The sequence below is a fragment of the Camelus ferus genome, chromosome 15 (genome assembly GCF_009834535.1).
Source record: "Camelus ferus isolate YT-003-E chromosome 15, BCGSAC_Cfer_1.0, whole genome shotgun sequence".
Taxonomy (NCBI): domain Eukaryota; kingdom Metazoa; phylum Chordata; class Mammalia; order Artiodactyla; family Camelidae; genus Camelus; species Camelus ferus.
This window is the reverse complement of record NC_045710.1, coordinates 40,497,639-40,525,516: the sequence shown is the minus strand read 5'-3', so window position 1 is coordinate 40,525,516 and position 27,878 is coordinate 40,497,639. Positions and strand designations below refer to the sequence as shown.

Below are 27,878 nucleotides of genomic sequence, written 5' to 3'. Positions count from 1 at the left end.
GAACTTTATAGGGAAATAGCAGGTAGGTGGCTGAGGAGAATGATGCCAGAGGGAGAAATTAATTTCATTTTAAGCAAGGAAGAGTCAGTAGTTTAAAAGGCAAGCTGTGTAGGTCAGGGTGAGAAAGGACAGACCAAAGATGGAAACCGAGTGGCAAAAAGGCATAGTGGCAAAATTCTCCAGTTCTAAGCAATTTCCTCAGATGGTCTGTGAAGCAGGGAGGAGGCCACCGAACACAGGAAGTAGCCCCCTCTGCCTTTGGAAGGCCAAGAGCAGCTCTGCCTAGAGGAAGAGTAGGCAACCGTTCAAAATGAAAGGATTTCAAAGATCCTACCCTAAATAACAACAGCCAACATTTGTTGAGTGATTATTGTAAGCCAGGAGTTGCACTAACTGTGCTAACACATATTACCTCGTGTAGTACTCGCAACAAACCATTTTACAGATGATAACACTAAGGCTTAGAAGAGTTATGTTGCTTGCCCAGGTCCAGAGCAAGTCAGTGGAGAAGCCGGGAAACAGAGCTAGGCAGATTGAGACAATAGGTACTACCTTACTAAGCAAGGACAATTCCTACCTGCAGGACTTCTGTGACAATTCAAGAGGGCCTGGCACTTACTAGGTGTATAAATGCCCCCCCTAAATCTCCCCCAATGGCCTATGTCAGATCCTAAAGAAATCTACCAATGAAATTTGTTTCCTTTGGGTAAGACTTTGCAACCATAACTCTGAAAAACAAACAAATTCATGTAGTATATATTATATGCATACCATGCTCCAGAAAACTTCTACAAGATTTGAAAAAGGAAAAGTAGAATAGACTTATATGCTCTACGAAGCAAATCCATTAAAATATTAAAAAATACACCTCTTCTTGTACACTTGGTCTTTAATGATATCTTTTCTACATTTGAGACATGCTGTCTTTAAGTTTCCATCTAAAATACCAATGAGTGGCTGAACAAGCCTAGCAAGTATTACACTGAGTGATTTCAAACTTTGTAACATCAGTATTAGCACTTTGATTGTCTCCATTTTTTAAATAACATTTTAAATAGAAAAAGTAAAAGTTAGACAAAGATTTATGTATCACCTAAACATTGATATAGAAAAAGATAGTAATACTCCCAAGTCTAAACTGACAGCCCATCAGCTTGAAATGTTTGTTCGTCATCGTAATTCAGCATGAGAAATGCAGTTCATGTACATTGATGTTTAATATTGGGGGAACATAGGAAAGTCATGTATTTCATCAAGCCATTTTTACCAACTGCTACTTTTGGGATTTAAATTTGTTTGGTTACAAAAACAAATGACTATAGGGTCCAGGCAGAAATGCAAATAATAAGGCAAACCCAGTATAAGAGTATAAGTCTTTAGGATGAGTGGAGATTGAGGTAAATTCAGGTAGCACCTACCTGTCTGAATTCTTATGAAAGGGGATGCCCACACACTCCTTGTGACTGATTTCACATAACTGAAGGATGTGTTCATTTTTTTCTAAAAGTCCTTTTAAGGCGCAGATCCTCCCACTGAGCAGCCAGCCTCCTATGTATCTGAGTTACAGATCTGTGCATTTCCACCTGAAGGATGATCTGAATGCAGAACAAACTCCTGTTCAAAACCAATCTTATTATTTTTCCAACCAAACCTATTTCCTTATTCCTTATATTAGTATTGCAAGCCCTATCCATTCAGAAGCCCAGTATATAAACCTAATAATTATTTTCAATTTCCCTCTCTTCCTCCTCCTTACATCCACTTGTCATGTCCAGCCAATTCTAGATCAGAAAAGGTCCATCAACTATGAACTGGCCTATATTCTGAGAGTAGCAGAACTAAAGAAGAGAACAAAGGGTCTGCTGGTCACCTGATCACATCCAAACAGCCCAATGCAGTGCAGCCAGCTGTAAGGACAGGTAACCACAGGGAAGAGCAGTAGTGATGAGAACCTGCCACTTTGAGTGAGGATATTGCTAACCTCTCACAGGATCCTGATACTGTAAGAGCAGGTTTGCCATAACCCTGCTCCCCATCCATCAGGGAGCTCAAAGCATATGATGAAGTTGGGAATCACTCAGAGAGAAAGAAAATCTATGCCAAAATAGGACCAAACCATAACCTGCAGACTACAAATAGAAGAATGAGGAATGCTAGGTTGTACTAATGAGAAAAGGAGATATTAACAAAAAATAAAATAGCAAGGACAATAATAGTCAGAACTTAATTGCTGCCTACAAACAGCATCTGAATCTATGTGACAGTGCTACCTGTGGTTCATCTCCACAAGTCAAACTTGGAACCAAATGAGCAAAAGAAAACAAAAATGGCATTTGACAGGAAAGATGCTTGCAACACATTTAATTTTGCATAAGGAATGTAAGTTTCCCAATGATTTGACCCAGAACATTAAACCAGCTCATATATTGTTCTAACCAATTAGGCCTTCCTGTATCCACGCTTTTGCACTGCCAGCAACTAAAGCCAGCATGTTCTCTAATCAGGAAAAAATATTCATACAGATTGGTTTATTTCCACTTGTTTATAAAATTATATTTCTAGAAAAAAATAGCGAATAACTTCTGAAACAGATTTGAGGATCTCTGAAAGTGAAAAGGATGAGTTGTCATTAAATTATACCCATTTGAAAGGGAGACATGCCTAAATGCTACTTAATGTTTGTCTTGGGGCTTTTCAACATTTTGAGATTTCAAAATGTGGACTTCCATATATGAGAGTTGTCATTGAGAATTATCCAAGTCCAAAAACAGAGACCTCAACACTGTTCTGGTACTTACTACCTTAGATTTATCAAGATTACAAAAGTGTCTATTTTATAGCTAGGATGAACGTAGAGAAAATCTGTTCTATCCTTTTCAACCTCCCTTTGGAAATGTAGCAACCCCTGTGGTGGGATTTTTAATAATACTGATAATAATATTAATCAAGTTCTTGTTGAACCTTTACTATGTGCCAGGTGGTATGCAAAGCTACTTTTATACTTTATCCCATTCAATCCTCACCAAATTCTATGAGACTGTCACAATCACTAACCCCACTTCATAGATGACAAGACTGAAGCTACTAATTACTGAACATTCTATGGACTCCTGTAGATATGAGAGTATAAGAGCAATGAATAAATGCTCCAACACAAAATCTTCAGATTTTGTCCTATACCTCAATGGAATAACAACTGTCACCTCTTATGCCCTCAGAAAAATATCTTCATAAGGAACAGAACTTCATATCCAAGCATTTTCCTACAAAAGTTCAAGTATATCACCCTGAGATTGATTCAGTATCTTCTTTAGCATTTAGTTCATTTCATTGCTCTTAGACTTTCCAGAATATAAAGATATAAATTAGGGTAATGTTTTAAGGGTCTCCTGTGTGCTGTGAGAAACTATGAGAAAGTATCTTTCATATTCTGCAGATATAAACCCAGAGCAAATATACAAATAGCTGATAAGGGTGTGACTGGGATTTAGATCTAGGTCTTCTAATTCCAAAAGGAGGGTATGAGATTGGACTCAGTTAATTGGCTTGCAACTGTGGGAAAAAAATATTTCACAACAAAACTATATTGAAACAAAGAGCCAAAGGGTAGATAGTTTATTGAAGGGTTTTTGTTATTTATTCAATTCCTGGATCTGGATGGCAACACATAGAATGTTGTCCTGGTCCCAAGCTTCTTGTGACAATTCCAACATGGGTTTCAAATGAGATGTGAATTCTAAAAGTTGGCAGCCCCATAATCTTGCTTTCTGCAACATGCAGTGTCTTCCCCTCATATTTCTATCCAAATCAGCATCAGGAGACATAAAAAAGAGGCCTCAAATTTAAGCAAAGAAAAAGGGGGAATGGGAAATCACACTAACAGGAACAATCTTGATTCTATTGACTGTTTTTTAATCTGTGGCTGTGCCCAATACTATTATCATGAACTTATAATTCAACCAATGAAGTCAATAATGCTAAATGACCTACGTTGTTGACATTTTGCAGCAACTGAATTCAGAATTCTGCTGTTCTAACAGTAGCAGCAGCAAATACTCAGAAATGTATAGCATGAGTGTATTCACTAATGTCTTTTCATTCTGAATCCCCTGAATTGATCTCCCAGTTTCAAAAAGTATTCCTGGACCCCAAATACCAGGTGAACCATACAATGTAGATCAATAGATTTTTCGAGTGCAATAATTGTTTCTCTCTGGGAGACTCCCATTAGTCCCAGAAGGAAGAACACTTTGATTGACCTCGAGGAACACAGCAGATGTGGATAAGCTGTGTGTTCTGCTGACCTTATCAGAAGAAAGCCAGGCCTTGAAAATCACAGGGGAACACCCTGGGCATGTGCATGTTGGCTGTGGGAAACCAAACAGCTGGTCAAGTGTGTACTCCCTTTAAAAACCAACCAAGCCAAAAAAGGCAGACTATGAGAGGGGAAAAAAGAAAAAGAAATATGTGCATTAATAATATCTCTTTATGTTTAAACACATTCCCAGGAAATAATAATATGGATGGAAATAAGAGGAGGTATGCTTTAAGCATCTGGGATTCCTTAAGGCCTTAGTTAGTAAAAAGATTTTCTACGTAAAATCCTGGTGGCCTAGTTGCTTAAGCTCCTTAGGACAGAGGAGAAGTTTACTCTGTTACTTTGAATGCCACATTTTCTGCTCTGTTTAGGGGCTCTACAGCCAAATAAGATGGCAAGAAGAGGCAGGGAGAATCAGCAAAACTTGATTTCTCATAGATAGTTCTAACCCAAAGGAACAGGTTAAAATTAAGAGAGAGGGGAAGGGAGGGAGGGACAGTGGGAAGAAGAAAGGAAGGAAGGAAGGAAGGAAGGAAGGAAGGAAGGAAGGAAGGACAGAAGCAGAATCTAGGAGACATTTAGGAAAGCTTTGACTTTGGAATGAGAGTTTTTAGCTCCAGTAAAATCACTACCCAAAACCAATGAGGCCATATAAGGCACAGGCAATCCCTTGTCCCCTGCCATGAACTGGAACAAGAAATCGAGCACATTGCTAGTACAGAAGTATTACAAGCAGCTGCACCCTGACATCTCTGAGAAAGCAGCATGTGATCCTGGGCAAAGCACAATGATGAGAATTCATGAAACAAGTTTTTACAATCTCAGGTTAAAATTATTACAACTGTGCAGCAAAACCCATGCACCACTCAACAAGTAGAACAGATGCAGAGACATGAAAATAAGCCCTGCTCCATGTGCCAGGAGAGGACCTAAAAGGAACCCAGAGATGCCTTTTAAGGATCCATAGAAGATGTGGCCTAAGGGGAAATTTAAAATTTCAACATCCCTCTTATAAACTCTCAGAAATTGGTTAAAGCCCTGGAATAGTTTTCATTCATTCATTCATGCATTCAGCTAGTATTTAAGGCAGGTCTACTATGTGCCAAGCACTATATTAGGTGCTAGAGTTACAGGGACAAAATAAGACAAGGACCCTTACCTTCAGGGAGCTCACAGCTCAGCAGAGGAGAAAACCGTGGCATTAATGCACTACAATACAATGTAATGGGTGGACAGTGATTAAGAAAAAGATCATGGTGTTGGAAATGAAGAGGGGGCAGATAGAAAAGCAAAGGCCAGGAGATGGGAGGGGTGATCCTGACACATTGAGGAAGCTTCAAAGTTTTGAAGTCTATTAAACTTTGATTTTGAATACCTTTAAGTAAATCATGCACATTTCCTCAGCAAGCACAGAATGTACCACTCCCTGTTGCCTTATACTGGGCCAGATTAACGTAAATGTGTTATCTGGCTGGCCTCTGGCACTCCTGGCATTTGTGTGTGATTCCTGAGCTAGGTCAAGGCCATAGACATACTACCTAGTCCTACAGGTCGACTGCAAACGTGTGAGGGGTTTTTGGTTGTCACATAACTGGCAGGTGCTACTGGAAGTTGTGACCCAGGACTGGAAGATGTGCTCCACATCTTGCAATGACTGGAGGAGTTGCTTACAAGGAAACTTTGCCTATCCCAGATGCCCACAGCACCTCCTTTGAGAGACTCTAGGCCAGATCATGTCATGCTGTAACATTTGCACTTTAACCCTAATACTTGTTGTCTGGCTCTACTTGAATTATTAACTTTTTAAAATAACTAAAAACAAGAGAACACACACACAAAGAAAAGAATTCTACAGAGAGTCTTTACATTGATGCTGAGAAAGAGACATGTTTGGCTACATTTGAAAGAAAGGCAGTATTTTCTTCCCTGAAATAGTAGCAGTATCTGGCTTCATAATAAAGAGTCTTTGTAAAACCAAGATGTTCTTTCCCCCTGTGATTTCCTATCATCTCCTCATTGGAGAAACCAGAAGGAAAGCTATCCAAAACCACTTTAAAGGATTTAGCTTTTACATGTGAAGTTTCTAGCATCACCCTCATTTTGATGGTAGTAAGTGTTGTAGTGGGGACGAGGGTTACCTATTGGACACATCAGGAAATAGAACAGTGTAATGGAAACATTTCTGGTTGGCCATGTGGGGCACAGACCATAATGGGGGTGGCTCAGAGCCACTAAAGTTGACACTCACTATTTCTATAGTCTCTCTGCCAGTGTAAAATCCAGGAAAGGAAATTATAATTGTAATACTCTAGGCAGCTTCAAAGAGTGTGTAGAAAAGGACAAATGATGTGTATCCTGGGATTCGAAGGCAAGTCGCAGGTACTTTATATAGACTTCCTGACCCCACAGAAAGTGATGAGGAAAAGTCTGCTCCCCCAGGGATGATCCTGGGAAGGGACTGCTGAGGAGCACAGCCTTGGTAAAATGCATAAAGATGGACAAGAATTCTGTGATTGAACCATTATTTCATTTTTTCAGCAGGCCAAATAGGTAAGAAAAAGAGACAGAAATGCATCTTCACATAACTGTGATCATTAAAGAGCTGTAAGGGGGCATTCTTAAGTTCGAAGGGTGGAAGTTTCCTATTAGGTTTTCTGACCAAAGCACAAAACCAGGATTTCTATGTATCATCCCCTGCTTCCCTTACTGCCAACCTTCCTGAAAACTAGCCCCTTCTTAATGCCCCACTTTCTTACTCCCACTCTCGTCAGGCTGCTTCTGCAGCTGGGAGGATTCTCATACCACATTCACTAGGGAATCCACTTGCAGCGCAATAGACTCTTTCATTCTCACTGTCCCACTGCCTTTTGTCAAATGCCCTCATTCATGCAGGATTTATTGAGATGCCACTAGATGCAGGCATTATTCTAGACCTGGGTGAAAACAGCAATAGATAAGAGAGGCAAGAGCCTAACTCTTGTGGAACTTAGAGTCTAATGGAGTCGGGGGTGGGGGGATAAAGAACAGGATCTAACCAACTAGCAAAAACATCTATAAAGATAGTCAAACAGGGTACTAGGTGGGTACTAGGGTCAGACCACCTGGCTCTGCCTCTAATTAGCCAGATGGCCTTAGAGGAGCTGTGTCATCTCCTTGTGCCTCAATTTCCTTGACTGTGAAGTGGAAATAATAATACGACATGCCTCACATGTTTTCTTGAGGGTTAACGAATTAATAAGTGCTCTTTCTAAGTGTGTAGAACAGTGCCTGGCATTAATTGAGAGCTCAGTAAGTGTTAGCTGCTGATTCATCACTTATATTACTATTCTCATTATTACTTTCAGTGGGTGGTGAAGAAAGGCCTGCCTGAGGAGGTGGCATTTGAGGTGAAACTTAAGTGATGAATAGAAACCAGCTGAGGAAAGATATGAGGGAAGACCATTCCAGGCCAAAGGAAAAGCAAGATGGGAAAGAGGTTGCGAGGTTCCCAGGAAAAGTAGAAAGGGCAGTGTGATGGGGGCATGGTGGATGATGGGGAGAATGCAGAGAAATGAAGTCAAACTAGTAAGCGGGGCCAGATCAAGTGGGGCCTTGTAAGATATAGAATGCCTCTCTGTTTTGTCAGTAACTGGAAAGTTTACCAATCCACATGGACTGTAGCAGACTGTTGTCCCCACAAAGGTAACCTATGCCATAACATAATCACTAGCATTCAAATAGAGCTTTGCGTCTTACTGACAATCCCAAAACACTAGATGGGTAGCCAAAGGCCTTTGATGTGGTCCTTACTGGCTAAGTAACAGAAGACCAGTGACTTAACTTCTCTATATTTGTTTCACAATCTGCAAAGTAAAATGGATTGAATTAGATGATCTCTAAGGTCCTTTCTAATCTGTGATTTTATATCTCCATTCTTGAATTCCCACTACATATGAAAACAGATCTAGGTCAGTAGAGCTACTACATACTTATAGAAAGCTTTATCCTCTTTTTATATATCCTATGAATGAGACTGTTAATTAGAAAATAGTAATCTTCTCAAGTTATACTGCACATCAAAGTGAAAACAACAGCCAAAATTTGCCTGCTCTAAAACTCTGATTTTACAAGAAAATCTTATCTTCTGGTAAACAAGCGATCCAAACCAACCCGGAGCCTTCTCACTCCTTTCTGTGTGGGATTAATAGCAAACACCTTATCATAAACATTTTGGAAAGGTCACAGATGGCAACAATTTTGCTAAAGAGATAAACAGTCAAATACAACACTGCTTTGGTAATTTCAGGGCTTCAAAAAACTGCATTAGTCTGATCAATAATGAGGCACACAAAAGGGATTGTGGGATAAAGGGCGGGTCCAATTTGAGGTATTAAAAACTTGCCTAAGTCATTTTTTCCCCCCAACGCATCTTGTGTTGCAGCTAATACTAGAAACTTAATGGTCGATTCATACTTACAATGTTAGAAAAATAAGATTCTGACTATGAAGCAAACACTGTTTTAGGTTGAAGAAGTAAATAATAGTAAGAATAAGGAGTTTTGCAAAAGCCAAGGTAAGAATATTTTTCCTCTGTAATAAATCAACTATTGAGCTTAAATTTTGAATGTTATTTTAAACTGTATTTGTTATTATTTACTTTTACCCTTATCCCTGCACAAACTACAAGAGTTCAAAGGCAGCTAATTTATTCCTAAAATGTATGTGTTTATATTTTAACTGTGCCTTAAAAATAGCATGTTTTATTCCTATGTTCCTATCTATTGCTGTTGTCTTAAGAGTAAATTTAATTTTTTTGCCCATTGAAGAGATAGATTTCTTTTCTAAAATTTTAATTGTAAATTTTAATTTTTTAATGAAGGCATTTCCAGTGCTTATGGCAGATTTTATATTCCTGGCAAAAGTATTTTATCACTCAAACTGCATTTTACATTATCTACCATCTGCTCATATTAAGAAAGCTCTATTGTCTGTTAATGTCTACCAAACAATTAAGAAAATCTAAGTGAAACCAGGATAAACTCAAATAAATAAGTGGGTCAAAAAAATTGAGACCATGTCCACTTTAGAAGGGCCGCTTTGTGAGAACTCGTTTCTACCTAAAAGATTTAATTTATCTTTTTTAATGCCTTCAAAGTTAATAATGGATGCCATGTCTTACAGCTTCAGTGATGCAGCAATGTGTCAATAACAGAGAGTTTAGAAATCAATTCATAATTTTTAATTGGACATTGGATGTTTAATTTTAAGTCATTAGACTCTCCAATAACAAAACCCTAGAAAGAGAGAGTTAATCCATACAGAAATGGGTAACTGTCCCTTATCTCTTTAATGAACAACTCAGAGTTTCTGTTCTACCTCAAAAACAGGTGGCACTTTTCACTTTGAGGCTTTTTTGGGCGAGGTGGGGATAAGGTATGCGGAGTGGAAGAAAGTACAGTGAAAAAAAAAAGAAGAGGCCCTATGTACAACATATACAATTACTTATATAGTTAGATACATAAGTATATAAACTTATATATGTATATTTATGAAATATTTATATATAATGTATTTATATATTTAACTTATGTTTTTATATTATATATATTTTGTTACACATATGTGTACTTGACAAATACCTTTCTCCCAGCACCCAAATGATTCCAATATATTCTGGGCAAACAGGAAGGAATGCAGCTTTCCCTTCTTTCCTTATTCAGAAGGGAGGTAGAGTGGCTAAAGGATTTCTCTATGTCTCAGTTTTGCACTTACTGGTAAGGCTGCACCACTGCTCACATATTTGCATATTGATATTCCATTATCCATTGGATGTCCACACTTGAAGGGATCTTAGTGATTATCTAGTGCACCTTATTCACTTCACAGTTGGGGAACCAGAGGCTCAGGGACACTACAAGACCTGTCCAAGGTCACACAGCCAGTTAGAGACAGTCAGTCATCCTCCTGACTCTCATACCAGCAATCAGTCCACTCCACCAAGCTCCTCTGGTCTCCTCTGCCCAAGAACACATCTTCTGACACTCAAAATGGAGAAATTAATGAGTCTGCAAGTTAAAGATTCATTTTAAACAAATTGGTTCATTATTATTTAATTGAGGAGGCTTCAGAGCAATAAAAGGCTTACTTACCAAAACTAGATGAGCAGCTCATGAAACATTGAGCTCAAGAAATGCAAAAACTGTCACAAGTCAATAGGGGCTGCTTTTCTCTTTGATAAATGTCACCCAATAGCTTCAGAAGTATCAGAAACTAATGGTGTCCCGGCACTCTGTAGGCATACATTAATGGGATCAGGAGCATAAAATATAAACTACAATGTACATATTGATTGTTCCGGACATTTGAGGCCCAACAAACATTTGAAAGGTCAGTCATTTTACTTGCATCAAATTACAGATAAGTCATTTGCTTGAAGCTGGAAACTTGGCTCTCCATGTAAATTTAGCTCATGACCTATAAACTTACTTATGCCATACCTCTTTTAGCTTCCTTAGGTTGTCTAGCATGAAAAATATTTCATAAGTGCCTAACCCCACAAAGCATATACAAATAAATGACAATATACATATTTCCAGGAAGGATAATGTGTCAGAGAAATCTATTCTGTAGGCTGAATAAATGTTATGAAGCAGCATTTTACTCTGACAGAACATATTCAAAGGTTTCAGTAAGCTCAATTATATGAGCTTACAAATGAATATGTATGTTTTCAGGATGTTTCGAGAATATACAAATTTAGGAAGTACAATGTCATAATTACTTTTACTTTTACCTAAAAATTAAAATTTGGTTTGATCAGTTCATACTAGAGTTTAGGTAGGCTTTTTTAAAATAAAGGACTTATTCCAAAACAGAATTTAAAAATTAGAAGGTTGTGTGGATGTCCATGTAGAAGCCATGTCCCTTTACTGGCAATTTCACACCCTCCAGAGTTGAGCTTTTACCTGCAGTTTCTCTGGTGCTCCTATGTCTGGATAAACGGGATAGTAGAAAAAGACAGTTCACAATCCCACAGCCCCAGTTCCTCCCCTGAAGTAATAGGTCCCTCTTTGGAATCAGTATCCCACTACTGACTTAAAAAGGGGAAGGACTCTGAAAGGCTGAAAAAATTTGAAATTTATGCCCCTTTATGAGCATCAGCAAGACTTGGAAGTTTTCCACCTTCCCTTTAACAAAGGTTCCAATTATCCTAAGCTTGGAGAATACCTTCATTCTCTGTTAAGGAAGGTTGTCAGGGTAAGAACCAAGCTTTCAGCGATGTTTGCCACCAACTAAAGGAGTGAGGGGGGCCAGAAGCCAGACATTGTCCTCTGTAAGAGGCCTTGCAAAAATTACTAGAATTTCCTCTGGCAGAATACATTCCTCTATCTGGAGAAGAATGAAAATATACCTGCCTTTAGGCTGACAGTTTAACCCTAAGTATTTTCATGTATTTCCTTTGAGTAAGGTGACCAGATTTCCTTTTTCAGAATTTTGCATTATATGGATCTTTTACACTGGTTTGTCCATAATTCTACAACAGCTAAAACCAGCCATTTTGAAAATCAGATTTCCTTACTCATGAATCATACCAGTTTTAAAAACACTTTTTAAACTCAAATGACGTTCATTAGCAATTGATAACCACTGTAAAATCATATTTTTAATTTACATTAAAAGACCATAATTCTAGTAATACGGCAGAATTAAAAAATCTAAAGGAAAATAATGATGATTTACTTGGTAGCCAAATGACCTAATTTTAATGTTAAATGCCTCATTTTACAGTTTCCTAATAAAATAATTATTTACAGAAGAGATTATTTTACTTTAAAATATGTATAAAACTTTAAATGAACAAAAGGAATTAATAAATATCAGTTAAACCAAAACCCAATTATTTATTTGGTCAAAAAGGAAAGAACATTTCAAAGACAGACCTTTGGCTTCATGCTTTAAGCAGATTCACTATGAATATAGTTCATAAATGTAAATCGTATTCCATTAAATAAAATAAATAAGCTTGCATTATTGTTTTCCTGCTATTTAGATTTTAAAAGTTTCCAAAAATCTAAGTAGCTCTAACATCTTTTGTCACAATCAAAACTCAATTAAGTCGATCATATTAATATTTTGAGTGAAGAAAATTCATGGCCCTTAATAGTGAATACATTTTTGATAAATAAGTTATATTCTAAAATCTAGGCTGTAACTTCATTTTGTTCTGAAGCCATTAGAAGGAGGATGTTTATGCAAAAGAAAACAGCGTTTAAGTGTAAACACTATCTTTTAGCATACCAAAAGTGTATTATTTTTACCAAGTTAACTTTTAATTACATGAGATCTGCTGGTTAAGCATCCTCTGGAAAGTACTTCTCTGTATTCCAAAAATGATTTTCTGCACTTTAAATTTTAAACTGAGACTTTGATGATCAGTGAATGAGAAGAAAAACTTTTGAGACAAAAGAACCCTGCTTTCCCACTACTTACAATAAGATACATACAAAGAAAAAAGTTGAAAGTCTTGTCTTTACTGTATCAAAAACTGTTCACACATTCTAAAATGCAGGCTTATAATGGCACTTAAGGACAGAGCCACTTGCACTATCAAGTTAAAGTTAGTGCATAAGGAGGTCTTCAGAGCAAAATAAAAAGTAAAAGTACATTTGTCATATTCTCTCTTGAAATGTTTCCTTGAAAGACATACTAATCTTTCAAAGTTCAGGTCGAATGCACAGACTACTTTTCCTCTCTTCTCAATCTAGAAATCTTTCTTCTTGAAAACGTAGCATGCAACTCTCTGGGCAGTGACCCCACAGGGCCCGATGGCTGTGTACTTCCAAGTACTACTCATGACATTTCAGTTTCAGAAAAACGAAACTGGGCTATCCATATCACCTGAGTTTCAAAGGACCGTTCCCTGCCACAGTACTCACTAAACTTAAAGATTTCCTTTTGACATGAGGCTCATAGTGATGTGAGAAGGGAAATGAGAGTCCCTACTGGGACTGTGAACATCCTCACATTTGTGAGACCAACTGCCACACTCCGGGCTTTTCTTGTTCCCTGACAAGGCTTGTCCCAGCCCTCTCCTGGGATGCTTTTGACAGTGACTGCAAACAACAGAAGCCAGCAGGAGTGTGTAAGAACAGGTGCTGGAGCCTCCCGGGGCAGCCTGCAGGCAGAGAAAGGGCCTCCTCAGAGTGCTGCCGGGACATCTCACTTCGGAGATGCCCTCTTGCCCTCAGTCATTGCAGGATCTTGCTTCTTTTCATGCAGCAGATGTTTGGAAGGATTTGTAACAGTGCATTATGGCTTCTAAGTTGCTGCTGGCAGATTTTCTTGGTTAGCTTTTAAGGGGACCTTGGTGGAATCTCTGACAATATAAAACAAGGATGGAAAAGGTCATTCTTGCGTTTATGGTCAGATAAAGGAAATGATAAGAATGAAAGGTTAGGACTTTCCCTATTAATTATTCCATTATTCCAAGTCACTGCCTCCTACTTCCTCCTACATGTCAGGAAAAGGGACATTTCTAGGCTTAGGGCATCTGCAGCATTCAAGAAGAAAGAGAGCAGATAACACATCCTCCACAAATAGGTGGGGAATATTCACACACTGCAGTATATTGGTCCTCACTTCAGGAGCATCTGGCTAACTATGATTAATCCTTATCCTTTTCACTTATTAAAACTGCTCCATAGGCAGGGTGCCCTGCACAGTGGGGATAGTCACTCCTCAAAGTGTAGGCCCTCTGGTCCATGGCCCAAGCAGCAGAAGCAGAATTTGGCATCACCTGTGAGCTTGTAAGAAATGTAAAACCCCAGGCCTAGCCCAGACCTATTAAAACAGAATTTAACTGCCTTCCCAGATGATTCACACACAGACTCAAGTCTGAGACGCACTATACTACAGCTTCTTAGAGCAGATTAGTGCTCAGGATTCACAAAGAATGATGCTACCCTAGACCAGGGACGTCATTTAACGCTGCTCCAAAAGCACACTCCAAAAGAACTGTGCATTATTTAAGCCTCAAATTCCCCAGGAAACATAAGCAAGAACCAATAGATCTATGCTATAGTTGAGAAGACCAAAGTCAAACTAGATGATTGATGGTAGCAGAACTCTGAAATCCTAGACTTCTGCTCTTTGTGCTACCTCAGCTGGTCCCTAAGGAATAACCGGCTCTTTCAGATTGGGCCTTGAGAATTTTTTCCCATTGGCATCATTAGCATAGTAGAAAGGAGACTTCAAATCTTGGTTCTGCCATTACTCACCCAGATGCCCTTGACCAAATAACTTCTTTTAAAAAGTAGATTGGAAACTCAATAAAACAAAGGGTATTTCTAAAATAATGTTAATAAAATGAAATTTTTAAAGTGGGGCCATGATTTAGCAACAAGTAGCAAATATTACAAAAATATTCAACTTCTAATTTCTGAAAATGTATCCTAAGAAAATACTCCCAAAGAATAAAATGTTATATGTACCAAAATGGTCATTAGAGTATTATGATAGAGAAAAAATAAAAGCAACCAAAATACACTCTGATCAGGATATGGCTAATTAAATTATGGGACATTTATTCATTTAAAATGATATTCACCAAGACTTGGCAGCAATAGGAAAAATTCTGGTATAATGTCAAGAGGGAAAGCAGGTTATAAAATTGTGGTACACTATGATTTCAACTATATACAGATAAGTACACATCTAGAAAAAAAAGATAATATGAGACTTGTCATATTCTGTTCAGATATACAGTATATAGGTGATAATTTTCCAAACTTTTAGTAGCTATTAAATTGCTTTTATTATTTCTTTAAAAGAAAATAAGGATCATGAAAAGGAAATGAAAACAAATATAGTAACTATGAGTTCTCATATAGTTACTATAAATTATCATTAAATCCGACTCTGAATTCCATGGATAATAATAATGACAAAAATGAACAATTACGGAGCACTCACTCTGTGCCTGACCCTGTGCTAAAAGCCTCATCCATATCGCTTATGAAATCCTCTGAGGTCAATAACATTATCACCCCCCATTTCACAGATGAGGAAAACCAGAATACACAGCACTCAGCCTCTTTGAACCGCAGCTTCTTTTTCTGTGAAATAGAGAGAATAATGATAATATTCACCTTGCAACTTTCTTCTAAGGATTAAGCAAAATATTGGCTTTCTAACCTGTATGGTCTATATAAAGGTCATCAAGAGAAATAGAAACTGAACTAGGGGAGAAACTCTCCACTCTTCTGTCAAGATGGGGACAGAAACAGCTCCCTGATTGTGCTGGCCCTTCCAGACTGCCACCATACAAGGCTGCCTGCCTTGTAGAAGGACACAGACTCAGACAGGCATCCTCAGACACCCCTGAAGCAATATTATTTTCAGTGCACACACACGAAGTAACAGATATCTGTGCTACATTTGCAGGTGGGATAGTTCCACCAGCAGCAATACCTGGCCTAGGAATCAGGAGACAAGGAATCTGAGCCCAGTTACATTATTTCTCAGGCATCAGCTGACCTGTCTGTACCACGGGGGTAGGTGTTGGTATTTCTCACCCAAGAGGCACATCATTTCCTCCCAGCCAAGGCTTCACTCCTTCTCAGCCAATCCTTTCCCCACGTTGCTGCCAAAGTGGTCATTTCAAAACCAAATCTATTCATGTCACCACACTACTGTGCTGCTTTAAACAATCCATTTGCTTCCAGTTGCTCTAAGGTTAAAGCCCAACTATCCTAAGCACAGCCCTCATGGCCGTGCGAGGTCTAGCCCTCCCTATCACCTTCCACCACACATCCCACACTGCCCTCACACCAGCTTTCCTTCAGGTCTTCACACTGGCTTATGCGCCCTCTGCCTCTGTATACACTGCTCTCCAGTGCCTGGGTATCTCTCCTCTCTGCCCGTCCCCAGAGCACTTCTGCTCAGTCACAACTTCCTAGGGGAGCCTTGCACACCTGTCTGACAGGAAAAGCTCACCCTGTGGTCTTCACTCAGAGCTTCATCTCTCCCTCCCTCACGCTACTTAGAGCAGTTGTAATTTTATAATATTTGCACGATTCTGTAATTAATGTCTCTGTTTGTCCTGTTGCATCTCACCTGCTAAAATGCAACTTCCATGAATGCAGGCGCTTTTTAAAGTCTCCCCAATTCTTAGCACATAGCAGGTCCTTGATAAATCTTTGTTGAATGATTGATTGAATATTATCCTTCCTGCCTACCAGATTACCAGACCTGTGTAACTAGTAGATGCTCAATTAACCCAGTAGGTTTGAATTGACTACAGACATAACAATAAACATGACATTTAGACTCCTCTCCCCCACCAAAAAAAAAAAAGAAAGAAAAAAGGAAAAGGAAAAAAAAGAAAAGCTATTATGCCAAATCAACTAAGAAAACAAGTCAATACAAAAAAAGCATTTTGCAAACTAAATTACAGGGTAAACATAAATTCTTACTTGCTTCCTTTTTAGAAATAGCTACAGTATAAATATATATATCTAATACAGGGTATAATTGTTACTAACAGACTATAGAGAAAGTTATTAAGTTAAAGTCTCTGAAAGGATTTAAAGAGTCAAATCCCATTGAAACATGCTTTTTTTTTTTAACCCAAAGTTTGGATAAACCACAGGGTAGACTTGTTGAAGTCTCAGTTTCTTCATCTTTATGATGAAGGGTTGCGCTAAATGATCCTTAACACCACTTGAACTCTAAGATTCTGACATTATGACAATTAACACACAACAATAAGAATCAAGAAAGTCTACCCATGCACAACGCAAAGTCCACTTCATGGACACTACTTTGTGGACACTGACAAGCCCTCCTTAGGTGAAGCCCAAGCTTGCCTCCGCTCCTTACACATCTTCTCCATCTGGAGGTGCCTCCCCTCCTTGCCTCTGCTTCTCTTTGCTCTTAGAATAACTATCAGCAAGATTGACTTAAAACCACGTGCTCTCTTTCCCTCAGGGCCTTTGCCTTTGAATCTTCTCTCTCAGTGTGGTGAAAGTTGTCTCCTGCCCCCAGGAGAAGGGATTTCGGGCATTAAGCCACTGGCAGGAGAGGTGTTTACCAAACAGGACCCTGTCTGCCAGCAAAGACAGCTTCCTTCCTCAGTCTCTGAATGAGAGCACCTCCTCCTAGGATGCAGGACAGGTGAGGGAAACTCAGAGAAGGGGCAAAGCCCCAACCCAAATATTACCTATTCAGACTTCATTCAAATGCATTTGTGTATATGTTCACAAAAATATATGCAGCTGAATTGTCTTGCAAAACTGATGCACAAAAATTCAATCTTGTAATATTAGAAACTATTCATTATTAATTAACTAGTTTTGACATTGCAAGATAAATCATTTCTTGGTCACTTGAAATAACAAAATCACCTTCTGGGTGTGCAATTTATTGAAAATATTTTACATAAAGCATTTCAAGCCTTAATATGTAGGGGCTGTCAAATCTCTGCAAAATATACATATGACACATTGAGCAAAATTTAAAATGTAAAAGAACACACTTGTGTAAATATAATCATCAATTAATTTAAATGCTTCTTCACAATGTCTTACTGACAATGTAATTATCCATTAAACAATGAGTAATCACTTGCAATAATACAGTTTATCTAGTACACAGAGTATATAAAGTATTATTATCATGATATATAGTATTTTAACTATTTTTTAGCATTTGGAAGAAAGATTAGGTAAAACAGAGTAAGTCAGAATAAAGCACAAAATTTAACTAAAAATTAAAAATTTAAGTTAATATTAAAAATTTGACAGATGGAGTAATTCTGCTAAAGACTTCAGTTTCAACTTTTAAATTCTAAACTTTTAGTATGATTATGTTTATGGAAACTTTAAAAAAATTTCTGAGTGAACTGTGTGTGCTAGAAACAGCATTCTAAATTTGAAGATTTTAAATAGATACCTAAAATACTCATGAAATATACAAATTTTTAAATGCAATGCAAAATAAATCTGTACTTCAAAAATATGTAGCACATTGGTAAGCACTTAATCAAAAACTATACCATTTCTAGCTCCTTTATGTTATCAATAGGTATACTGTCTTCTGTACAAGTGCAGCATGAGCTATATAACACACTTGATTTAACCGATTTTATTATGATTAGGCTTGTTAATTTTTTTAGAATTGATTATGCGAGAGAAGAGGGAAAGAGAGAGTATGTGTTCTGGATGAGATTTTTTTTAATGAAGAATTTAACTCAGTAAAATCTCTATTTTTTGGAAAGAAGCAAATTTATTGTTTTTATAAGTGTTTAATTAAACTACATTAAGAAATAAAAAAAATCCTGAAGCTTGAGAACTTTCCAAATCATTCCTCATTTGAGCTACAGAGTTGACAAAACCATACCAAATGATGTTCAGTTTCCTTATTTTGTAGCCATTAGTTGTTTGGAGTTTAATTATGGAGTTCCTCAAAGCATACTTCCTTCTGTTGATAATCATTAAGAAAGGACATAGCATACCTAATTCAGTTCACTCAAATTTGGCAGATTGCAGAGTGAATTTCTTACCCCAACATTAGTGTTACAGTGCGCACAAGTTTAACTGTAGTTAGCAACTGTCATTCACCGCTTTTTAGCATCTTATAGTAAAGGCGTGGATAAGAAGGAGGGGGAAATAAAGCTTTGACAGATGGTACTCAGCGTTTGACTCCTGCTGAGCTCAGCAGGACCTGTGGTTTCCAAGGTTAGGGCTGTCAAAATGGCTCTGTCTATCAAGTGAATAACAAAGTGTAGACTGCCTGTTCGTTTCCTATACAAAACTTAGATTTCATGTGCCATTATTGTCGGTCTTTCTGCTGATTTAATAACTCCCAAAGAGAAGAACTGAGGATTCTGATGCAGCCTCACTGTGTGAGAAGCTACTTGGAAAGGGAATGCTCAAGAGCTGAAAGAGGTAGGCCAAGATCTGATCTCTTTCTCTTTAGTTTCTCTGCAAGGTTTCACGGCTTGAAAAGGATTCAAAAGCCACCAAAGTTTCCTTTTTGGCTAAAAGCTAAATGTGAATCTTTCAAAATGAACTGATGATGTGTCTCTCTGCAAAGGGTAAAATATTTTTATTAAGAATCCTTGGGGTGGTAGGTACTTGTTCAGCTGGAAATATTGAGAATGAAAAGGAAAGTGTTTCTGTTAAGAAATACGTCGCTGTGTTTAGGTGTATTTCAGGGCCCATTTCTCACCTTTCATAGCTCTTAATATTAAAACCACCCCCTTTTTCCCCCCACCTATGTCTAGAGCCTTCAGATGGTCAGAGAAAGTAGCTAATGCTGAAAGACAGAGAGCTGAATAATGTCATCAAAATCTGCCTTTTGTCTCGTGCTGCTACAGCTATTTTTCCCGGTAAGTCATGTTTTTCTTTATGTGTATTTTGTGATCCAAAGATTGTTATTGACCTCCTGAGATTCTAATTAAAGGCCTGTTGGTGGATTCACAAACCCAGACTTCTTATTAAGATGATGCTGAAATGAGGATTGTGGTAGTACCTCTGCATATGCTAATAATTGTTTTTCAATGTTTAATTTGTAATACGATATTTAAAGCAAAACTTCAGATTGTTATTTCAAAAGGACAAAGTAAAATTAAAATGTGACCTTTTGAAAGTGACAGAGTTGGACACACTTTAATCCTCTCCTGTTACTAAGAATTTTCATTGCTATTTTTGACAAGCTGGCAAAAGAAGTACATTATCTTGTCTCTTTTTTGACACTGGCTTAAGCAGACACATTCACCCGTGTGGTGACTGTTCCCTACTAGTGTGTCTAAAAGAAGAGTTTCTTGCTACAATATAGTTGAAGAATTTTCATTAGCAAATATTTAGTTTATATAAATCCCACGATCAAAATGAAAATGTTATTTGAAAGGATGACTATTTATTATTATTTTTAGTATATTTACTTTGAACACTTAATTAAAATGTTTTATAGTGGCTATCTTCTTTTAAAACTTTTTTTTTTGACTCCAACCCAGCAGTCCCCTCTCTGAGACACTACATAGCAGATCTTCAACAAATGTTACTGAACTGAATTTAAAAGGATATTAAATATTGAATAAAAGGAATTCTTGAATTGAAATAAAAGAGATACAACTTTTGCTTCCAATTGTTATAAGAGATTATCAAATGCCCATTTAGCATAAACCCCTTTCCAGTTGTGCTTGCTTTTTTATCTTGGAAATGTATAATGCTTTTAATCATCTCTGTAGACAATAATGATAAACAAAAATTTGGAAAAAAAATTCTAAACCAAGATGAAATTTTCTTCTCTCTTTTCCTCTCTCTACCTCTTTGCTTACCTTGTTCAATAAGGCAGTTTCTAAGCTTCTCTCTAACAACCTATACCATCCCCCAAAGGAGTTTTTCTTAATGGTAAACTTGCTGAATCAAATTTGCTTTTCATGTGTTTGCAGTTTTTGAAGAGGCTCTGTGGGGTTTCTTCATGTGTCTGTGGGGAAAGTGTGCTTCTGTAATTTCATCTGTGTCCATAAACTATAAGTCCCTGGAAATTAAGTCCTTCCGTGGCAGGAAGCCAGCAATCCTACAGGAAGGAAATGGAACTAAAACAGATATGATATTCAAGAACTGCTATCATGTACTTAGCCACACCAAAACCTTTTTGGTTCTAATCCACAGCACTGGCCCAGAACTCTGGGACCAAGAAGTCAAAATGTCCAGGTTAACTAATATAACTAATATGCTCTAACTGCACCACACCCTTCAGTTTTATTTAATCTTTAAAAGCTTTAAATTGTGGTAAAATATACATAACAAAATCTACCATCTTAACCACTTTAAAATATGCAGTTAATAGTGTTGTGTATTCACATCATTGTGCAACCAACCTCCACAACTCTTTTCATCTTGCAAAACTGAAACTCTGTATCCATTAGAAAATTCCCCATTATTCTAGCCCCACCAATCACCATTCTACTCTCTGTCTCCGTGAATTTGACTACTCTAGTTAATTCATCTGAGTGGAATCATACAGTATTTGTCTTTTTGTAACTGGTTTATTCCACTTAAAATAATGTCCTCAAGGTTTATCCATGTTGTAGCATGTGTCAGAATTTCCTCCCTTTTTAAAGCTGAATAGTATTCCAGTGTGTTTATATATCATAATTTATTTATCCATTCATCCATAAATAGACATTTGGGTTGCTTCCACCTTTTGACTATCATTAATAATGCTGCTATGAACATGGGGATACAAGCTTCAGTTGTTTTAGAATGTGATTACTGCAAGCTATAGAGTAAATAAAGACCACAGCGCACATGGTATGAAGAATGGCAGAGAATTACAACAATAAAACCATAGCCAATGTTTATTAAGTGCTTACTATGTGCCAGGCACTGCGCCATGCATATTACTGGTATTAACTCTATGAGAGATCTGATTCTCATTCTACTATATTCAAATTGTTCCTTGTAACCCTCTAACAAAACTAAAAAGTAAGAATATGATGACACAGTACTAACAGGAATGTGTGAGGTAAAATGAGCTTTCTCTTTCAGAGGATCCCTAAATGTGCTTACCCAACAAAAGTAAAGCGGAGAATTGTGAACAGTGATCATTTAATATATATTCACATAATTAGGGTCATATAATCCCCAAGACCCTACTACTGAGGGGAATGTGAGGAGTGAGTCTAAATGAATCTACATTTTCCTCTTCATAGTCAAAACTTACCACTTCATGGTGTCTCTAGAAACAAAGACTGTACATAAGTACCCTTATCATTATAAATAGTTTTATTAGCTCTTCTGGTTCTATGGTTATGAGTTTAGGTTATAGATCTTTCTGTGTTCATTCCCAAAGCATAACCCTAACTCTTGTAGTGATTAAACTGTTTCCAAGGAAACAAAGAAAAAATTTTTTCAGTTTTTAAAAAATTCTAAGGTCCTGGAGACAAGCATTTGAATATCACTGACCTAACGTATAAGTAGGTGCATGTTTGACAGCCCATAAAGACACCCTACCAGAAAAGGCTTTGCAAATCGGGCTCAAGAGAAGCCTTGAGGTGCAGTATTGTTTGAATTCTATGCAAATCAAGTGACAAGTGCTTATTTGACCAAAATCTAGGTATTTCAAATAGAGTTCAGATAAGCGATTGATCAGGTCTGCATTTTTTTTCAGTGATAGCTGAAAAAGTTCAATATTAACTTGAAAGAATTTTTTCACTTACTTTCATCCAGCATTTTCAGCAGATGAAATTTTTACAAGTTTTATTTTGTTTTAAGCCAAATTATTACAATGGAAGCATCCTCTATATCCCAATTCAAGAATTTGCTATCCTACTGATAGTAACTATATTCAACCTTCAGCCAGGTTTAGGGAATTCTGTGGTATATCTTTCATCTGTGGTTTCAGAAGATGTGAATTCTGCAAACCAGACAGAAGAGGGAGCTATCCATCTGGAAATTAACCGATCCTTTCAAAAATATGTCAAATAAATATAGAAGGAAATTCTAATATGATCAAGTCTTATCTTATTTGGTCTTGTATTTTATAGCAACACTATAAATTTTCTGGTGCATTAAAAACAAGAAAGAAAACTACTAGTAAAGGCAAAAACAATGAGCTAAATTAATGAAAAGGCAAAACATACAAACCATTAAAAGGTCAATTAAAAATACATTCACATTTTATGGTTTGATCTCATAAATTTCATAGTAAAACACAGAACTAGAACGTACCGCCAAAAGGCCAAAGTAATATTCCACTTCCATATACATCACTAATATTACTTTCCTATAGATCCTGATCATAAAATGGAACTCTGACTTTAAAACTGGTAACATCTGGAAATAATGGCAAAATAGAAAAGCTGTTGGGCTGCATCTGTCTTGAAAATGCTATGTAATAAGATTTACTTAATATATTTGAAAGAGAAAAAAATGTTTTGTTCCCCAATTTGTTGCAACATCTGAAAGTTCATGAGGTTATGACCCCTCTTTAAGAAAGCATCTCCCACCACCTGCAAAAACCCCAGGAAAAGCAGTTGGAAACAATAAAACACGTGCTAGTTAACTGTTACCAGGGAAACGGTTCTGGTTCACCAATCCGAGCGCCTGCGCTTCCCAGTGGCTTTGTTTGAGGGAGACATGCGCCAGCTGTTAGTGAATAACCATTGTTGTAGATCATCAGGAAATCACAGTCAGCAGGCAACCCAGCCCCACTGGAAGTTTATTTCTCATATTTGTTCATCACCAGGGCAATCCTCCACCTTTAAAACATCCTCTTAGGCTAAGTTAACTAAATAACGCCCTGCACCAACAGGATCGCTTAAAGGAGGCAAGTTGCAGAATGCTCTTTTTGCGCAGCAAACAGATTTCTAACTTTGATTGCATCGCCCTGCTGCCCTCTTCACTTTTCAGCAGCAGTTACAGGGCAAGTATCTAAAGTCAGTGCCCCTTTGGGTGCTGTCCTTCCTTGCCTTGATTGGCCAGTCAGAAACACACAACACACACCCCCACCACCACCACTAAGAGTTTTCAGAAATCACTGCCTTACCCCAGCCTGGAGAGAGCAGTATGACTGGCAAATAAGAGATTCTGCAGGGGAAGTTTGGGGCTTCTATCAGGGGAGGTTCTGAGAGGATAAAGCTCTGGGTCCCTTTCTCCCCAACACACACACACTTAAAATCAGAATAGCCCCCGCTTTACCAATTTTATATTTTTTAATAAACTTATAAATCCATAGATTTTCTTTGAAACAGGATGGCATTGCTTTTTCCAAAGTTTAAAAGCCAATGAGCTCCAAACCCATACAATCATCATACTTATCCAGAAAAGTGGAGATTTCCAGACTTCTGATTTCCCACTTGGCTTATAAGTAACTGCACAGTAGTCACCACTCCATCCTAACGATAAGTCAAAATTTTGAATAAACTGAAAAATCCAGAATTTTTCTTAGATTCCTTAGAGAAGTGAGTTCATAGGACAACCCACTGCCCCAAAATTGGAGAGGCAAGTGAATACAGAGAATCACAACTTACTGGAGCAGAAACCCCACAGGAACCAGTGCCTGTTTGGGAAAACCTAACCTGTAATTGATGAATTGCTGAAGGCTCAGTGTGGACAAGTCTGAGAGTTAAAATCTCCAGGAGAACTCAGTCATAGAAGGGCCCTCACACTTTTGTGAGTTTCACCTCCAGGAGCTTGAACTAACAGGTCTTAACAGTGTATACTGGAGAAAATCTCCTTGTGATTCCACCAGGACCAGAGAAAAAGAAACCATTTTGAAATATACCAGAGCATCCCATTCTTCTCAAGCAGGCCTGCTCTCAGGTAAAACTATTTTACCAGAGTCCAACTGACCCGAGGGTTTTGTCAGAGTCCAACTGACCTGGGGGAAGGGAATTGCCCAACTCTAGCTCCCTCCAGCCATCCCATCCTACCTAAGGTGGGGGTATGAGGAGACTGAGAAGCACTGGTGAAATTCACAGTCCAGGGGCACAGGCTCACCAAAGACTGAGACCAAATCATAGAACTGTAGAACACGTCCCTTCACCCCCCACCCCACAACCTTACCACCATATTACTAAAGGCCTATTTACCACTGGGTAAAATGAACTTTTACCCAGTACATCATGCCTACCTTTAAACAAAAAACCAAAACAAAACAAAAGACAAAGCAAAGTTAAAGGCAAAAAACACAATTTGGGATTATCAGACCATACATTAAAAAAAACCCAAAACTATGATAAGGTCTGCACTGGAAAAAGCAGACAACATGCAGGAACAGATGTTTAATGTAGGCAGAGAGATGGACATTTTAAGTAAGATCAATAAGTAATTCTAGAGTTCAAAAAACACTAAAACAGAAATGAAGAATGCCTTTGATAGGTTAGTTAGCAGACTGGACACAGAAGAGGAAAGAATCTCTGAGGTTGAGACTATGACAACAGAAACTTCCAAAGCTGAAAAACAAAGAGAAAAATGACTGAAAAAAAAAAAAAAGAACAGAATATACAAGAATATGAGATAACCGCAAAGGGTATAGCACATGTGTAATGGGAATACAAAATGTAGAAGAAAGAGAGGAACAGAAGCAATATTTGAAGCAACAATGATGGAGAATTTCCCCCAATTAATGTCAGACATCAAACCACAGTTCCAGGAAGCTCAGAGAACACTAAGCAGGATAAATGCAAAAAACAAAACAAACAAACAAAATACCACAAAACAAAATTACCTAGGCATAGCATATTCAAAAATCAGAAAATCAATGATTAAAAAAAGTCAGAAAAAGTCAGAAGAAAAGAAGTACCTTATCTATAAAGAAGCAAGGATAATAATATTAGCCTTATCCCAGAAACCATGTAAGCAAGAAGAGAGTGGAATGAAATGTTTCAAGTGTTGAGAGAAAAAACCCACCAACCTGGAATTCTATACCTTGTGAAATTATCTTTCACATGTTAAGAAGAAATAAGACTTTCTCAGACAGATAAAAACTGAGGAAATTTGTTGCCAGCAGATCTGCCTTAAATGTTAAAAGTTGTTCAGAAAGAAGAAAATTGATATGAGCCAGAAACTCTGATCTAAATAAATAAAAAGAGAGCACCCAAAGATGGATAAATAAGGTAAAATAAAAACTTTTATTTTTCTTATTCTTAATTGATTTAACAGATACTAGTTCTTCAAAATAATAATAGCATCTCCCAGACTTCAGACAATACTATAGAGCTACAGTCATCAAGACAGCATGGTATTGGTACAAAAACAGACATATAGACTAATGGAACAGAATAGAGAGCCCAGAAATGAACCCACAAACTTTTGGTCAACTAGTCTTTGACAAAGGAGGCAAGAACATACAATGGAATCAAGATAGTCTCTTCAGCAAATGGTGTTGGGAAAACTAGACAGCAGCATGTAAATCAGTGAAGCTAGAACACTCCCTTACACCATACACAAAAATAAACTCAAAATGGATCAAAGACTTAAACATAAGACAAGATACAATAAACCTCCTTGAAGAAAATATAGGCAAAACATTATCTGACATACATCTCAAAAATGTTCTCCGAGAACAGTCTACTCAAAAGCAATAGAAATAAAAGGAAGAATAAACAAATGGGACCTAATGAAACTTACAAGCTTCTGCACAGCAGAGGAAACCATAAGTAAAAACAGTGACAATCTACAGAATGGGAGAAAATTTTTGCAAATGAAACCGACAAAGGCTTGATCTCCAGAATATATAAGCAGCTCATACAACCTAATAAGAAACAACCAAACAACCCAATCCAAAAATGGGCAGAAGACGTAAACAAGCAATTCTCCAAGGAAGAAATACAAATGATCAATAGGCACATGAAAAAATGCTCAATATCACTAATTATCAGAGAAATGCTAATCAAAACTACCATGAGGTATCACCTCATACCAGTCAGAATGGCCATCATTCAAAAATCCACAAATGACAAATGCTGGAGAGGCTGTGGAGAAAGGGGAACCCTCCTACATTGCTGGTGGGAATGCAGTTTGGTGCAGCTACTGTGGAAAACAGTATGGAGATTCCTCAAAAGACTAGGAATAGACTTACCATATGACCCAGGAATCTTGCTCCTGGGCATATATCCAGAAGGAACGCTACTTCAGGATGACACCTGCACCCCAATGTTCATAGCAGCACTATTTACAATAGCCAAGACATGGAGACAGCCTAAATGTCCATCAACGGATGACTGGATAAAGAAGCTGGAGTATATTTATACGATGGAATACTACTCAGCCATAAAAACCGACAACATAACACCATTTGCAGCAACATGGATGCTCCTGGAGAATGTCATTCTAAGTGAAGTAAGCCAGAAAGAGAAAGAAAAATACCATATGAGATCACTCATGTGTGGAATCTAGAAAAACAAACAAACAAAGCATAAATACAGAACAGAAATAGACTCATAGACATAGAATACAAACTTGTGGTTGCCAAGGGTGCGGAGGGTGGGAAGGGATAGACAAGATTTCAGAATTGTAGAATAAATAAACAAGTGTATAGCACAGGGAAATATACACAAGATCTTATGGTAGCTCACAGAGAAAAAAATGTGACAAAGAATATATATATGTTCATGTATAACTGAAAAATTGTGCTCTACACTGGAATTTGACACAACATTGTAAAATGATTATAAATCAATAAAAAATGTTATATTGTTCAAAAAAATAAAAAAAATAGCAATAATGTATTAAATTATATATGTGTATGTGCTTTATATATATATATATAGGTAGATATAGATATAGCTTATGTATAAGTTAATGCATTGCAGCAGTGATACAAGGGATGGTATGGAGGAATTGGGAACATTTTGTTATTATAAAGTACTTATACTACCTGTGAAATGGTATAGTGTTATTTAAAAGTGGACTTGGATTAGTTGTAAGTATATATTGCAAACTGTATGGAAACTAGGAAGAAAGTTTTTAAAAGTATAATCAATATGCTAAAAAAGGAGAGAAAATCAAATTATATAAAATGCTCAATTAATACTATGAAATGCAGAAAAAATGCAGAAGATAAGAATAGG

General features: G+C 37.4%; 2 long non-coding RNA genes across 8 annotated transcripts in view; one reads left to right on the top strand and one right to left on the bottom strand.

Annotated features, from left to right (window-relative positions):
* LOC106730720 overlaps positions 1-27,878 on the bottom strand; it is a 391,898-nt gene that overhangs the window by 71,469 nt on the left and 292,551 nt on the right. The window lies entirely within an intron of this gene.
* The window catches only part of LOC116668989, a 62,558-nt gene continuing 43,393 nt past the window's right edge, over positions 8,714-27,878 (top strand). For 3 of the 4 annotated variants that reach the window (XR_004326337.1, XR_004326339.1, XR_004326338.1), the window contains exons 1-2: positions 8,714-8,870; positions 19,581-19,685. This is a non-coding gene — a long non-coding RNA (uncharacterized LOC116668989). Of the gene's footprint in view, positions 8,871-19,580; positions 19,686-20,312; positions 21,357-27,878 lie in introns of those variants that run through there. The other variant, XR_004326340.1, reaches the window with a different exon arrangement.